Raw genomic sequence first — 17,850 nt, 5'->3', positions numbered from 1 at the left:
GATGTCGTTGATCTACTAGCCTCTGGTGTCTGAGAATCACCAACGAGTTTTTACAACAGTGTTGTCAAATATCTTTTCCGAAGCTGTGGGGGGAGCTCCAGAGAGAAACCTGCGAGCAAAAAGCGAGAATACAGCGAAGAAATCGCGAAACTACTGAGCCCTGCTTTAAAGTGAAATATAAGCCTTTAAATGTAGTTTATGTGTCTATGTGGTGTTTTTAATGTGCTGTAAGACAAACCGTGTGTAAATTCATAAGTCGACACCATTGCTGAGTATTTCCTCCTTAAAGCTGCAGTGAACCAAAGACAGTCTCAAACACACGTTTCTGACGTCACAAACTACCTTGTAACCAATCAGATCAACGTGTGATCGTCAACCAGTGGATCTCTGAGCTGAGTGAGTATGGAGCTTATAATATGACAAGGTCACAGGTCATCCACAGGGAAGAGTAATCTGTAGGTCACAGGTCATCCACAGGGAAGAGTAAAGGATCTCAGATAAGTCGAACAGAGCTTTTTGGCTGCACTGCAGTAGTTTTCTGCCGCAAACGCGGTGGTGGTTCAAGAGAATCCGTGTATCTTTCGCTCAGTCGTTTTTTAATTTAATATTAAGAGTAGAAAAATGAGAAAACAGCTTGAGTATTAGATTTCTAATAATCTAGTAATAATAGTGCTTCGCTGCTGCAGTTGCACGGAGCTTACAAAACTTAACGCGTGTATTGCAACTATAGGCTACATTTGATTTTCTCATCAAACTAGACTAACGAATGGCTCGACACAACAGAAGAGCCTAGACAGGGCTTTCTCTCTGTGTAGACCAGTAGACCAGCAGAGGATTCTGTTCGCAAATCAAACAATAATTTGTCCCAAAAGAATAAATTCTCAATTTAGAGTTTGTTATTTGTTGGTCTGATGCGCGTGAGTGTGGGCTGTGTTTGGATGATGCGGTGTCGTGATCATTCTCAAGTGTCGTGTTGCTGTTGTATCAGTCAGTGGTTAGATCAGCGTAGCAGTCTATTTAATCGGGACAAGGGAGGTCCCGTACGGCAGACGTCCCCAACCTTTTTTGTGCCACAGACCGGTTTAATATCATACAATATTTTCATGGACCGGCCTTTAAGGTGTGGCGGATAAATACAACAAAATAAAATGATATGACCGGCATAAAAACGGGGGTATTTTTTAAATATAATGAATCTAATGTGTAGGCCTACTCGCAACTTTATTAGCAGCGTCCTCGTAACATCGCGCCTCAAGTTAAACACATAGTCCAAGAGGTTAGTAGAATGCTCAACATCTAACCATTTCTCCTTTACCAATTTCAAGGGCCCCCTCACAGTATGGCCAAACAAGTTCAGCTGGACTGAAACCAAGGGACTCCTGAACCACCTCTCTAACTGTGAAGAGGAGTAGTGGAACGCCATCATCCCAGTCTCTCTCAAACTCTTTGCAGTAGGTCTTCAGCATAGTCTTGAGAGTTTGATGGAATCTCTCAAGTGCACCTTGAGACTCTGGATGATACGCAGATGAAATGTTATGCCGAATAGACAACTGCTTTAAAACCTGGGAGAAAAGGCGAGACAAAATTAGACCCTTGATCAGACTGAACAACTCTTGGTAGGTCAAACACTGTGAAAAACAGTGTTTTTTTCTGTCACTTTGGGGTAGGTATGCAAAACGAAATTTCCCGATAACGCTTTATCTGGAGTGGTAGAGGGATCCTCCATAGGGAGAGACTAGTTGGCACTTCAGCACTGCGTTGTCATCGGGTCCAGGCGAAGGTCCTTCGTCAGATCTGGATACGGCCTGGATCCGGCAGGCTGCGGGAAAACCTCGAGATAAACAAAGACACTAAAATTAGCGTAGATGCCATTCTTCTCATGATGTAACGAGTACATCAGGATTTATGGGAAGTGTTCCCGGTTCCGGCTGACCTAATCTATGCAGCCTAACATTGAATTATAGAAGTCTATAATGTATTATGCTAGGTCAAATGCTAGGAGTGTGTGGGTCTGTGAATGTGAGAGCTTGTGAGTGTGTGCGTCTGTGAGTGTGTTCGTCTGTGAGTGTGAGCGCCTGTGAGTGTGTGCATATGTGAGTGTGTGCATATGTGAGTGTGTTCGTCTGTGAGTGTGAGCGCCTGTGAGTGTGTGCATATGTGAGTGTGTGCATATGTGAGTGTGTGCATATGTGAGTGTGTGCGCCTGTGAGTGTGTGCATATGTGAGTGTGTGCGCCTGTGAGTGTGTGCATATGTGAGTGTGTGCGCCTGTGAGTGTGTGCATATGTGAGTGTGTGCGCCTGTGAGTGTGTGCATATGTGAGTGTGTGCGCCTGTGAGTGTGTGCATATGTGAGTGTGTGCATATGTGAGTGTGTGCGCCTGTGAGTGTGTGCATATGTGAGTGTGTGCATATGTGAGTGTGTGCGCCTGTGAGTGTGTGCATATGTGAGTGTGTGCGCCTGTGAGTGTGTGCATATGTGAGTGTGTGCGCCTGTGAGTGTGTGCATATGTGAGTGTGTGCGCCTGTGAGTGTGTGCATATGTGAGTGTGTGCATATGTGAGTGTGTGCATATGTGAGTGTGTGCCCCTGTGAATGTGAGAGCTTGTGAGTGTGTGCGTCTGTGAGTGTGTTCGTCTGTGAGTGTGAGCGCCTGTGAGTGTGTGCATATGTGAGTGTGTGCATATGTGAGTGTGTTCGTCTGTGAGTGTGAGCGCCTGTGAGTGTGTGCATATGTGAGTGTGTGCGCCTGTGAGTGTGTGCATATGTGAGTGTGTGCGCCTGTGAGTGTGTGCATATGTGAGTGTGTGCGCCTGTGAGTGTGTGCATATGTGAGTGTGTGCGCCTGTGAGTGTGTGCATATGTGAGTGTGTGCATATGTGAGTGTGTGCGCCTGTGAGTGTGTGCATATGTGAGTGTGAGTGTGTGCATATGTGAGTGTGTGCATATGTGAGTGTGTGCGCCTGTGAGTGTGTGCATATGTGAGTGTGTGCCTGTGAGTGTGTGCATATGTGAGTGTGTGCGCCTGTGAGTGTGTGCATATGTGAGTGTGTGCATATGTGAGTGTGTGCGCCTGTGAGTGTGTGCATATGTGAGTGTGTGCATATGTGAGTGTGTGCATATGTGAGTGTGTGCATATGTGAGTGTGTGCATATGTGAGTGTGTGCCCCTGTGAGTGTGTGCATATGTGAGTGTGTGCGCCTGTGAGTGTGTGCATATGTGAGTGTGTGCGCCTGTGAGTGTGTGCATATGTGAGTGTGTGCATATGTGAGTGTGTGCGCCTGTGAGTGTGTGCGTCTGTGAGTGTGTGCGCCTGTGAGTGTGTGCGCCTGTGAGTGTGTGCATATGTGAGTGTGTGCGCCTGTGAGTGTGTGCGCCTGTGAGTGTGTGCGCCTGTGAGTGTGTACATATGTGAGTGTGTGCGCCTGTGAGTGTGTGCATATGTGAGTGTGTGCGCCTGTGAGTGTGTGCGCCTGTGAGTGTGTGCGCCTGTGAGTGTGTGTGTCTGTGAGTGTGTGCATATGTGAGTGTGTGCATTTGTGAGTGTGTGTGCCTGTGAGTGTGTGTATATGTGAGTGTGTGCATATGTGAGTGTGTGCGCCTGTGAGTGTGTGCATATGTGAGTGTGTGCGCCTGTGAGTGTGTGCGCCTGTGAGTGTGTGCGCCTGTGAGTGTGTGCGCCTGTGAGTGTGTGTGTCTGTGAGTGTGTGCATATGTGAGTGTGTGCGCCTGTGAGTGTGTGTATATGTGAGTGTGTGCGCCTGTGAGTGTGTGCATATGTGAGTGTGTGCGCCTGTGAGTGTGTGTATATGTGAGTGTGTGCGCCTGTGAGTGTGTGCATATGTGAGTGTGTGCATATGTGAGTGTGTGCGCCTGTGAGTGTGTGCATATGTGAGTGTGTGCGCCTGTGAGTGTGTGTATATGTGAGTGTGTGCGCCTGTGAGTGTGTGCGCCTGTGAGTCTGTGAATGTGAGAGCTTATGAGTGTGTGCGTCTGTGAATGTGAGAGCTTGTGAGTGTGTGTGTCTGTGAGTGTGAGAGCTTGTGAGTGTGTGCGTCTGTGAGTGTGTGCGTCTGTGAGTGTGTGCGTCTGTTAGTGTGTGCCGCTGTGAGTGTGAGCGCCTGTGAGTGTGTGCGCCTGTGAGTGTGTGCGCCTGTGAGTGTGTGTGTCTGTGAGTGTGTGCATATGTGAGTGTGTGCGCCTGTGAGTGTGTGCCCCTGTGAGTGTGTGCATATGTGAGTGTGTGCGCCTGTGAGTGTGTGCGTATGTGAGTGTGTGCGTCTGTGAGTGTGTGCGTATGTGAGTGAGTGCGTCTGTGAGTGTGTGCATATGTGAGTGTGTGCGCCTGTGAGTGTGTGCCCCTGTGAGTGTGTGCATATGTGAGTGTGTGCGCCTGTGAGTGTGTGCATATGTGAGTGTGTGCGCCTGTGAGTGTGTGCGTATGTGAGTGTGTGCATCTGTGAGTGTGAGAGTTTGTGAGTGTGTGCATCTGTGAGTGTGAGAGTTTGTGAGTGTGCGCGTCTGTGAGTGTGAGAGCTTGTGAGTGTGTGCGTCTGTGAGTCTGTGAATGTGAGAGCTTGTGAGTCTGTGAGTGTGTGCGTCCGTGAGTGTGTGCGTCCGTGAGTGTGTGCGTCCGTGAGTGTGTGTGTCTGTGAGTGTGTGCGTCTGTGAGTCTGTGAATGTGAGAGCTTGTGAGTCTGTGAGTGTGTGCGTCTGTGAGTGTGTGCGTCTGTGAGTGTGTGCGTCCGTGTGTGTGTTCGTCCGTGAGTGTGTGTGTCTGTGAGTGTGTGCGTCTGTGAGTCTGTGAATGTGAGAGCTTGTGAGTCCGTGAGTGTGTGCGTCCGTGAGTGTGTGCGTCCGTGAGTGTGTGCGTCTGTGAGTCTGTGAATGTGAGAGCTTGTGAGTCTGTGAGTGTGTGCGTCTGTGAGTGTGTGCGTCTGTGAGTCTGTGAATGTGAGAGCTTGTGAGTCTGTGAGTGTGTGCGTCTGTGAGTGTGAGAGCTTGTGAGTCTGTGAGTGTGTGCGTCTGTGAGTGTGAGAGCTTGTGAGTTTGTGCGTCCGTGAGTGTGTGTGTCTGTGAGTGTGTGCGTCTGTGAGTCTGTGAATGTGAGAGCTTGTGAGTCTGTGAGTGTGTGCGTCTGTGAGTCTGTGAATGTGAGAGCTTGTGAGTCTGTGAGTGTGTGCGTCTGTGAGTGTGAGAGCTTGTGAGTCTGTGAGTGTGTGCGTCTGTGAGTGTGAGAGCTTGTGAGTGTGTGCGTCCGTGAGTGTGTGTGTCTGTGAGTGTGTGCGTCTGTGAGTCTGTGAATGTGAGAGCTTGTGAGTCTGTGAGTGTGTGCGTCTGTGAGTGTGAGAGCTTGTGAGTGTGTGCATCTGTGAGTGTGTGCGTCTGTGAGTGTGTGCGTCTGTGAGTCTGTGAATGTGAGAGCTTGTGAGTCTGTGAGTGTGTGCGTCTGTGAGTGTGAGAGCTTGTGAGTCTGTGAGTGTGTGCGTCTGTGAGTGTGAGAGCTTGTGAGTGTGTGCGTCCGTGAGTGTGTGTGTCTGTGAGTGTGTGCGTCTGTGAGTGTGAGTTCACGAGTTCACCCTTACATCAGTCAAACAGAGTAAAGATTATGCGTATTTGGCGTGCTGTCCGGGGGAGGGCTCCGAGCTTGGAAATTTTGCCCGAACCCAGAGTATTCCCCCGTTGTTGTAAGAGTATTTAGGACTAGAAGTGAGGAGATGGGGTGGATGAGGGATGCTGTTAAACAGTCAATGAACGGAGGTAAGTTTGCAGTATATATATACACCTCTTACCTCGTTGATTGAGTTGATTAACAGGGTGTGGTCCACATGTGTTTAATTAGGTTTAATTATCTGAACGGATCTGAAGCCTAAACAAAGTACTGGTCTTTCCTTATATATTTTGATAAAGAATATTATTTTATTCTGTCACTTCGGGGTAGGTACGCAAAACGAAATTTCCCGACAACGCTTTATCTGTAGAGTGGTAAAGGGATCCTCCATAGGGAGATCCTGCATTCTGGCTCAGCGGATTTGACCAGCATATTCATGGCCAGGGAAAAGAGAATCACTGACACGGTGCATCCAGTGATGATCCCTTTTTCCAGACGATGCCATTCAGATGTAACTTTGCCGGAAGTGAACCTCAGGTTAAAGTTGTTATAATAATCCATTATGAGGATCTTGATGCTGAACCATGTCGGGTCTAAGGCTGGTCTCCACTATGTCTCGGGGGAACTTGAGTTGCTTTTCCCAGGTCCACCCTAATTTATAAATTATTTATTGTTCTGACAGCTCAGCCCTTTAAACAAAAACATACATCTTTTTGTGCACTTTATTTTAAAAAAGACTTGAAAAAAGATTTGGCAGATGTAAAGCATACATGTGTATGTTTTTTGTGTTAGTCCATTTTTTTATTGATTATTATTACTTTAAGGGGAGACACCCCAGGTGAATAGGGAAAAAAGTAACTAATAGATTTAGGTAGTATCTCATTAAATATGGGCTAATTTGCATATATTTCCAGAAGAGAAACCTGAACATTGGATAAAGCCAGATTCAAAATTCTTGTTTCATTTTGTTGACATATTAGAGTCAAAGGTTTTTACAGAGGGGATTTTGGATATCTTTTTTTATCACTCCATTAATCAGAAAAAAACATTAACAGCCTTACAAAATATAAAAATTCACCCCATTTTTAGGTAAAAATTTTTGTATAAATCAGAATCTGAATGAAATATGAACAAACCCCTCTGTAAAAACCTTAAAGTCCCTGTAAAGGCAATTCTAAAAAAAAATTCTAAACACATTATAAATGTTAGAAATGTAGTGCTAAAACATATTACAAAGACTGTGAACTGTGAAATACTGAATTGTGGAGTTAGACTGTTAAACAGTTTTTCACCATTGCTGTGTTCCGGATTTTTTGGGTGGGGCTAAAACGGGGGCTCGATGACGCACTGGAGCCCCTGAGCTCCTGGACACGCCCCTACTGTTGATGACGCACTGGAGCCCCTGAGCTCCTGGACACGCCCCTACTTGATGACACACTGGAGCCGCTGAGCTCCTGGACACGCCCCTACTGTCGATGACGCACTGGAGCCCCTGAGCTCCTGGACACGCCCCTACTGTTGATGACGCACTGGAGCCCCTGAGCTCCTGGACACGCCCCTACTGTTGATGACGCACTGGAGCCCCTGAGCTCCTGGACACGCCCCTACTGTCGATGACGCACTGGAGCCCCTGAGCTCCTGGACACGCCCCTACTGTTGATGACGCACTGGAGCCCCTGAGCTCCTGGACACGCCCCTACTGTTGATGACGCACTGGAGCCGCTGAGCTCCTGGACACGCCCCTACTGTCGATGACGCACTGGAGCCCCTGAGCTCCTGGACACGCCCCTACTGTCGATGACGCACTGGAGCCCCTGAGCTCCTGGACACGCCCCAACTGTTGATGACGCACTGGAGCCCCTGAGCTCCTGGACACGCCCCTACTGTTGATGACGCACTGGAGCCCCTGAGCTCCTGGACACGCCCCTACTGTCGATGACGCACTGGAGCCCCTGAGCTCCTGGACACGCCCCTACTGTTGATGACGCACTGGAGCCCCTGAGCTCCTGGACACGCCCCTACTGTTGATGACGCACTGGAGCCCCTGAGCTCCTGGACACGCCCCTACTGTTGATGACGCACTGGAGCCCCTGAGCTCCTGGACACGCCCCTACTGTTGATGACGCACTGGAGCCCCTGAGCTCCTGGACACGCCCCTACTGTTGATGACGCACTGGAGCCCCTGAGCTCCTGGACACGCCCCTACTGTTGATGACGCACTGGAGCCCCTGAGCTCCTGGACACGCCCCTACTGTTGATGACGCACTGGAGCCCCTGAGCTCCTGGACACGCCCCTACTTGATGACGCACTGGAGCCCCTGAGCTCCTGGACACGCCCCTACTGTCGATGACGCACTGGAGCCCCTGAGCTCCTGGACACGCCCCTACTGTCGATGACGCACTGGAGCCCCTGAGCTCCTGGACACGCCCCTACTGTCGATGACGCACTGGAGCCCCTGAGCTCCTGGACACGCCCCTACTGTCGATGACGCACTGGAGCCCCTGAGCTCCTGGACACGCCCCTACTGTCGATGACGCACTGGAGCCCCTGAGCTCCTGGACACGCCCCTACTGTCGATGACGCACTGGAGCCCCTGAGCTCCTGGACACGCCCCTACTGTTGATGACGCACTGGAGCCCCTGAGCTCCTGGACACGCCCCTACTGTTGATGACGCACTGGAGCCCCTGAGCTCCTGGACACGCCCCTACTGTTGATGACACACTGGAGCCCCTGAGCTCCTGGACACGCCCCTACTGTTGATGACGCACTGGAGCCCCTGAGCTCCTGGACACGCCCCTACTGTTGATGACGCACTGGAGCCCCTGAGCTCCTGGACACGCCCCTACTGTTGATGACGCACTGGAGCCCCTGAGCTCCTGGACACGCCCCTACTGTTGATGACACACTGGAGCCCCTGAGCTCCTGGACACGCCCCTACTGTTGATGACACACTGGAACCCCTGAGCTCCTGGACACGCCCCTACTTGATGACGCACTGGAGCCGCTGAGCTCCTGGACACGCCCCTACTTGATGACTCACTGGAGCCCCTGAGCTCCTGGACACGCCCCTACTGTCGATGACACACTGGAGCCCCTGAGCTCCTGGACACGCCCCTACTGTCGATGACGCACTGGAGCCCCTGAGCTCCTGGACACGCCCCTACTGTTGATGACGCACTGGAGCCCCTGAGCTCCTGGACACGCCCCTACTTGATGACGCACTGGAGCCCCTGAGCTCCTGGACACGCCCCTACTGTTGATGACGCACTGGAGCCCCTGAGCTCCTGGACACGCCCCTACTGTTGATGACACACTGGAACCCCTGAGCTCCTGGACACGCCCCTACTTGATGACGCACTGGAGCCGCTGAACTCCTGGACACGCCCCTACTTGATGACTCACTGGAGCCCCTGAGCTCCTGGACACGCCCCTACTGTCGATGACACACTGGAGCCCCTGAGCTCCTGGACACGCCCCTACTGTCGATGACGCACTGGAGCCCCTGAGCTCCTGGACACGCCCCTACTGTCGATGACACACTGGAGCCCCTGAGCTCCTGGACACGCCCCTACTGTCGATGACACACTGGAGCCCCTGAGCTCCTGGACACGCCCCTACTGTCGATGACACACTGGAGCACCTGAGCTCCTGGACACGCCCCTACTGTCGATGACACACTGGAGCCCCTGAGCTCCTGGACACGCCCCTACTGTCGATGACACACTGGAGCCCCTGAGCTCCTGGACACGCCCCTACTGTCGATGACACACTGGAGCCCCTGAGCTCCTGGACACGCCCCTACTGTCGATGACACACTGGAGCCTCTGAGCTCCTAGACACGCCCCTACTTGATGACGCACTGGAGCCGCTGAGGCTGGCCCCTCCCCTAACAATATAAATAGAGCACATTCACATCAGTTTGCCGCTCAATCGCGAGTTACTGTCAGTACTATTCGTTACTACAGCCTACAGTTTGCTTGCTAGCTATGCCTTTGTCACGGAAATGCGATCACGTACAAAACAGATAGGTGTCCTTATTTAAATTTCTGAAAAACGATCACATCAAGAAGAGGTGGATTAATTTTGTGAAGAGCCACCTTGATTGAGAGCTGAGGATCACCGCCAAAACCCGCCTCTGTAGTGATCATTTAATAATTAAATGATCACACTGATAATCCGCTGTTACTGGTGAATGAACCGACTATCTGCCGCCTCGGCCTTCATCCTCCCATCACGCCGACAACTGGTGCCATCATCTGCAGTGCGTGCCCACCAATGAGTGTAAGTTGCCTTGTGTGCTTATGTTATAATTATAGTAGGTAGTCCACAGTAACTCTACTAAAGTCTGCAACCCTCAAACGTGAATTTTTTTATTTTATTTTTTTTATATGCATCAATATGATTCCTTAGACAAGTTATTTCAACTATTATCTGTTGACAAAGCAGTCTCTTCCAACAGTTTAATTCACAGTGTGACTTAAGATATTGTCATACATTTGAGTTGTCAATTCTATGTTATGAATTACAGAAAAGTTATCTGAACAATTTAGCATATTCTGTTTCTCAGCTTGTGTGTTGCAATAATAATTTTCAGCAGTCCATTATATCTTGGATTTATGCACATAATTTTCATACTTAATATAACAATCATGATGGCTGTTAGTTTGATCTGTAACTATAAAGCGTAAAAATATGTTTTATTCTATGTTATTTATTGCTAGCCTAACTTTATTTGGCTAAGTTAGGTTATGCTAGTTACATATACAGTGAGGAAAATAAGTATTTGAACACCCTGCTATTTTGCAAGTTCTCCCACTTAGAAATCATGGAGGGGTCTGAAATTGTCATCGTAGGTGCATGTCCACTGTGGGAGACAATCTAAAAAAAAAAATCCAGAAATCACAATGTACGATTTTTTGAACTATTTATTTGTGTGATACAGCTGCAAATAAGTATTTGAACACCTGAGAAAATCAATGTTAATATTTGGTACAGTAGCCTTTGTTTGCAATTACAGAGGTCAAACGTTTCCTGTAGTTTTTCACCAGGTTTGCACACACTGCAGGAGGGATTTTGGCCCACTCCTCCACACAGATCTTCTCTAGATCAGTCAGGTTTCTGGGCTGTCGCTGAGAAACACGGAGTTTGAGCTCCCTCCAAAGATTCTCTATTGGGTTTAGGTCTGGAGACTGGCTAGGCCACGCCAGAACCTTGATATGCTTCTTACAGAGCCACTCCTTGGTTATCCTGGCTGTGTGCTTCGGGTCATTGTCATGTTGGAAGACCCAGCCTCGACCCATCTTCAATGCTCTAACTGAGGGAAGGAGGTTGTTCCCCAAAATCTCGCAATACATGGCCCCGGTCATCCTCTCCTTAATACAGTGCAGTCGCCCTGTCCCATGTGCAGAAAAACACCCCCAAAGCATGATGCTACCACCCCCATGCTTCACAGTAGGGATGGTGTTCTTGGGATGGTACTCATCATTCTTCTTCCTCCAAACACGTTTAGTGGAATTATGACCAAAAAGTTCTATTTTGGTCTCATCTGACCACATGACTTTCTCCCATGACTCCTCTGGATCATCCAAATGGTCATTGGCAAACTTAAGACGGGCCTTGACATGTGCTGGTTTAAGCAGGGGAACCTTCCGTGCCATGCATGATTTCAAACCATGACGTCTTAGTGTATTACCAACAGTAACCTTGGAAACGGTGGTCCCAGCTCTTTTCAGGTCATTGACCAGCTCCTCCCGTGTAGTTCTGGGCTGATTTCTCACCTTTCTTAGGATCATTGAGACCCCACGAGGTGAGATCTTGCATGGAGCCCCAGTCCGAGGGAGATTGACAGTCATGTTTAGCTTCTTCCATTTGCTAATGATTGCTCCAACAGTGGACCTTTTTTCACCAAGCTGCTTGGCAATTTCCCCGTAGCCCTTTCCAGCCTTGTGGAGGTGTACAATTTTGTCTCTAGTGTCTTTGGACAGCTCTTAGGTCTTGGCCATGTTAGTAGTTGGATTCTTACTGATTGTATGGGGTGGACAGGTGTCTTTATGCAGCTAATGACCTCAAACAGGTGCATCTAATTTAGGATAATAAATGGAGTGGAGGTGGACATTTTAAAGGCAGACTAACAGGTCTTTGAGGGTCAGAATTCTAGCTGATAGACAGGTGTTCAAATACTTATTTGCAGCTGTATCATACAAATAAATAGTTAAAAAATCATATATTGTGATTTCTGGATTTTTTTTTTTAGATTATGTCTCTTACAGTGGACATGCACCTACGATGACAATTTCAGACCCCTCCATGATTTCTAAGTGGGAAAACTTGCAAAATAGCAGGGTGTTCAAATACTTATTTTCCTCAATGTAGCTAACTTGCATAAAAGGGAGAAAAAAATCTTGAGTGACAGTTGAGTGTGGCGATGGCAGCTTTCCCGCGAGTGGGCGTGGTTTCAGCGCAGCCAGCGGACACGCCCCCCAGTGTTTGAGAGCAGAGACTACTGCTAATTTTTTCAAGATTTTGATAGCTTATTTTATGTACTTGCCAGCTTTTTTATCATCCAAATTTGGCTGGGTGCTAATAACAGATTTTTCTGTGGTGTGACAAACACAGAACACATACTTAATTTTGACTTTACAGGGACTTTAAGAAAATAGATAGGAATACAACTGGAAAGTTTGGTGTGTGTAAGTGCTGCTGAAGTGGAGATTTCGGGCTCAGAGTTTGAGAAAAAAACCATTTTGAGAAAACGGCCTTTAAAATCGACATCAGCCAATGAGATTTCGCTTTTAGAGTTAAATGCCCCATTGTACTTTCACGATTGGTTTCTGATAAAAAAGGAAATGACCATATTTGGATCTGACAGCATTGTACAGGAGAGAGAGAGCTTTCCAAAGGTGTATGTGATGTCAGGGAGCAGACAGTGATCGCGGAGCAACGGGATGATTAAGAACGCCAACTTTTGTTGAATTTAGGAGAAATCTACAGACGCAAATAGATAAAGTGTAGTAAAATAAAGACCTAAATGTGTTTTAAAGACCTTTTTTTCACCACAAGTCTGAAAGAAGACATGTTTTTGAAGACAAATAGCCCAAAATCTCAAAATTGACCAGTAAAAAAACAAAACTATGTTTTTGCCTGCCGTGTCGCCCCTTAACAGCTCAGGGATGGTCAACCTGTTTGTGCACTTTCTGAAGATTAGGACTGTGGACTTTTGCACTGTGAATTTGCACTGTCAGTTCTGTTTTTGAATAAAGGGTTGAAAATTAATCCTTTTTTTTTTTTTTTTGAGTGGGCTGGACGACCACCGGATGTTACCACTTGCTCGCTCCTCCAATATAGTGGCTGACTGGTTCCCATTGAAAACAACTGGAAAAATCTGCTATCCTCGAGAAAGAAACGCTTTGATGGACACACAGTTTCATGAGGACGCCTGCTTCACCTTCCTTCCCTGCCTCGCTGTAACAACAGTATCCTGTACTAAAAATGCACAAATTACATACATAAAGTACATATTTTTAGGTCACGGTAATTAGGAATGGAAGGTGCATGATGGTCCTTGGTCTGATTTCCAGTGTCTAATGTAGTTACCTATTATCTGCCGTCCCTCACACTGCTACACTATCTAACCTCTGACCTCTTCCTTCAGTCCTGCTCGAACCACGCATGCTCTAACATCTGCTCTAACGTTGGTCTCTTGCTTTGAAAAATGTCCAGACACTGCTTTATCAGATCACAGCATTCTGTACGAGTTTTCAAAGAGGAAAGAGCTGGTTAGTCATGGACGCTCTTCTTTATGATGATGAATGTTGTCAGGTATGAAAATAGCTTCTAAAATGCATAGTAGGGCTGTCAAATAAAAATTATACTTTAAAATTGACTTTGCACCCTTTTGTGGGCATAGGAGACAATACAGTACTTCTTTCCTCTAACATTAAAGGAGAACTTGGTAGCTTTTTTAACTTAATAAAACTGTCTAGAAATCATTTGGATGGTTAAACAACCTGTTCTGGTGATATTGGTGACTTTCCCCGCTCCCCCCAGCGTTCCCAGGCGGAAAACCAACCTTGCAACTTGTTCACTACCGTCCCGGCAAGATAGAAATTGGAAGTCTCGTGAGAAGCGAGAACTAGAACGAGAACGAGCGCGAAACACAAATTGCTTTACGGCAATTCGACATAAACACACACGCATGTATGATGTATTACCAGATTACCCACCTCGGTAGACATAGCTCCACGCGATACAGTTGGCTAGCTCCGATCAAAACAAACGCACATGAGCAGCGGTAGAGAAGGGGAGGAGGCCGCCGCAAGTGAGTTTTTTACGACTGTGTTGTGAAATATACGCCCCACCACAGCTGTAGGGGGAGCTCGTGGGGAAAACATGCGACAACAAAAGGGAAAATCAGCGAAGAAGTGACTAGAGTTCGCTAGAGTTGCCGAGTTCGGCTTTAAGTATTGCCTTATAAACTAATTTGAATTTGGCTAATATTTAAGAGAGAAATTCGAATTTAGCCTTTCAGCCATTTTGACAGCCCTACTGTGTAGTATTTAGTGCTGTATTCAACATTAAGCAAACAAGGACAATCTTCTTCGTTAGTTTGTCATCAATAAAGTAGATATCCATTGATCATCTTTAGGTGTTCCATCTATCAGTTCTCCCCTTTTATATTGAGTTGACTAACTGATTTTGTGTGTGTTTAACAGTGTTATTGTGATCTCACCTTTGGATAAAGTTGGCCGCAGTGGACCAAGTTTCCCGGATTGAAGAAGATTCAAGGGCTGGGATCCGCTCGCTATCTCTAAAAGCACTCTTCCCAGAGACCAGACTGTCGATTTCACCGCCCATTCACGCCCTGAGTTGGGAGAAAGAGATCATTTCATTTGCCAAAGCCATCAGTGAGCCATTAGTCTACTTTTAGATTACATTTGAGCAAAACTATAAAAACGATAATGGCATCCAATCCAACACATGCTTATTGTGGGAACAACAGGGTTCGTACAGATGCTGTCAAATAAAATTCCTGGACTTTCAAGAGTTTTCAAGAACTACTTTTTTGGTTTTGCAGGACTAACAGTATATAACAGTATAATAACAGTAATAACTTTATCCATTGAAAGGATACTATGACAAAGATATCGCTTTCTTATTCAAACTGATTTTCCACATGAATATATGATTGACCTGAAGAATGAAAGGATATTTATGAGCAATATCACACTTATAGCCATGCGAAACGGCTTTATATATATATATATATAAGACGGGCTCCAGCGTTAATTTGGCACGAAAAGATTGTTTTATCTATAAAATTAAACACTAATTTCACATATATTTTCTTTCAATAATTCAAGCACTTTTTAAAAACTATGGTTGTTTTCAAAGGTTTTCCAGGACAATTTCAAAAAGTCACTTCAAGCATCTTGTGCGAACCCTGGAACAATAAGCTTGAATTATCATCTAATGGTTAACTCACCTTTACAGGTCTTAAAAAGTTCACAACAGCCAAAGTCGATGAGTGAGAGCTGCAGCGTCTCTGTGTTGACCAGAATGTTGTCCGTCTTGATGTCTTTGTGGAAGACGCCGTGGGCAATGCAGTGTTTGGCTGCAAGCACCGCTTGGCGCATTAATCCACGTGCCACGGGTTCATCCAGCAAACCTCCGTTGCGCAGGGAGAATTTGAGCAAGGTCTCGCACGGATGCGGATACTCCATTATTAGGACGAACTGTTCCGGCTGATCGAACCAATCCAACATGTGCACGATGTGCGGGCTTTTCGGAGGTTTGCGTATCAGCAGATTCACAGCCACTTCCGTAACCAGAGGTTTTGTGGATCCTGGCTGGAGAAACGTGTTTGACAAAAGATCAGCTGTGAGCTTTCACTTTTATATTGACACAGCAGAGTCTACAAGTCTGAGACCACTTCAATTTGCCATTTTAGTTCTATTTTTCCATTACAAATTATATCATCAAATCCTTGGTTTATTTTTAGATTTTCAATGTGGCCGCAGACTTTTGGACCCAAATACGTGTTGAAAGATGCATGAATGCCAGAGGTGCAACGGATCAGCTCCCCACGGTTCGGCACGCATGTGATTCGCGGATTAACTGCTAAATTGAACCATCATGGAGTGAAGTTTATCATTTGGATGCGTTTTGTCTTGGCAATTTACATATTCAAACAATTTTAAACACGGAAGAAGAGGCGAAAATCGGGACTTGTTCGTTATCTGAGAGAGAGAGACTCGTTTCAGACAGCACTCGAACACCGAATTGATTCCTTTCGCGTTTCCTTGCTCTTGAATGGACACATACACACTAGTGTTGCACGGTGTACCGATACTTCAAAAGTATCGCGATACTCGGAAATTAAAAACGTCACGATACCTAAATGTATCAGTATCGATACTTAATAAAAAAAAAAAAAAAAAAAAAAAAACGCCTCCCTATGGACGTCTGTGTTTTTTTCCTGACGCACACAGCAAAGAACCTGCCGCTGTCAGTGTCATGTGACAAAACACTACAGCGAGATGGCTGCATGTGCGAGCACAAGTGGTCCACGACTCGTAGAAAAAGATGACGCGAGGAGTGACATACGGAAGTATGTTGGCTACCTTGCTCTGTTGCACGGTGCACCGATACTTCAAAAGTAAATCGGAAATTAAAAACGTCACGATTCCTTAATTTATTAGTATCCATACTTCTAAGAATGACCGCGTTCCAGATTTGTAAGGCCGGCGACACACTGGCTGCATCATGTCGTGTCCGTTTTTATTTCGGCTCCCATGTTAACTGCCTGCGTGACACACGCGTCTGGGCGCAGCTCGAGACGCGCGGAAAACACGTGCATGCTATAAATAGAACCGACGCCTATTTTTCATGTGTCACGCAAGCGTGTTGGAAGCGTTCCCAGGCAAAATAGAATAGGAAAAGATGTTTCTATGTCATTTTGACACGAATACATAATGACATTTTGATGTTTGAAAGTTTTGATATAAATACAATATAAATGTAATTAAAAAAAATATGATCGATTTTCAAATATCGCACCTCTCAATACAGAACTAATTATTCTGTAGCCTATTTTGCCGTCAACACTGCCGATGTTGTCTTTGCTGCTATATTCCACAACTCTCTCCCCACGTCAAATATATCACCAATGAGGCTTATCATATGTTACCAATATTAAACATTGTTTAATATAATCGTTGTTCATATTTTTATTCAAAGTTCAGAATCAAGATAAAGCTCTTATGTTTCTTATGATAAATGAGATAATGCTGCTAAATTTATTTAAAAAAAATTACCTTGAATGTCATTGCTCTAATTTATTTTTTATATTTTGATATTTCATATTTTGTTCAAATGTTTAATATATCTGCTGTTCATATGTTCATTTATTAGTGTGTTATATGATTAGAAAGTTGTCCCGGTTTTAAAATAAAGCACAGCAATGATATTTGAGAGTGTTTCTCCCTTTTCAGGAAAAGTATTGAAAAAGTATCGAAATCGCAATACTTGACTTGGTATCGGTATCGAAACAATAATTTTGGTATCGTGACAACACTAATACACACAAAATGATGCCTAAATACTCGTCTCGGCAAGTATTCTCTAGGTTATTTCTCGGTTATTAAGTGAACGGTCGAGAAAGAAACCGGATATTCAGTCTTAGGGTGTATTCACACCTGCCTTGTTTGGTTCGATTGAATCGAACTGAAGTTCGTTTCCACCCTTGGTGCGGATCTTTTGGGCAGGTGTGAATACAGCAATCGCAGTCGGATGCGGACCAAACAGCCGATCCGAGAGCTGAAGAGGTTTTCTCGGTACGGTTCCAAACGAACTCTGGTACGGTTCGTTTACGGTGTGAACATGAACCGACCCAATTGCAGAAAGCACTGCGCCTTTAAGACTTTATTTGACTGCTCTTATGAGGATACTTAACAAAACTGACATTTTGGCATAATGATGTGTGTTATTGTTCGTTCAAGGGCGAAAGAGAAAGAGAATTCTGGCGCGTCTTTCTGGTGCATCAGGACATTCACAGACAGAGCGCTCTCTTTTGTCTTATCGCACTTAAATGGTTTAAAAGCATGTTCTCTCCGCCGGAACCGCCTGGCAGCACATCGTCGTCTTCTCAAAATCCTAATTACAACAACATTGTATAGATGACATTGTATCATATGATGCTCATTAGTTTCTTCATATTGCGTTTGTAGAGAATAACACCAAAT

Source organism: Rutilus rutilus (genome assembly GCF_951802725.1).
Source record: "Rutilus rutilus genome assembly, chromosome: 17".
Taxonomy (NCBI): domain Eukaryota; kingdom Metazoa; phylum Chordata; class Actinopteri; order Cypriniformes; family Leuciscidae; genus Rutilus; species Rutilus rutilus.
Note: the sequence above shows the minus strand (reverse complement) of the source record.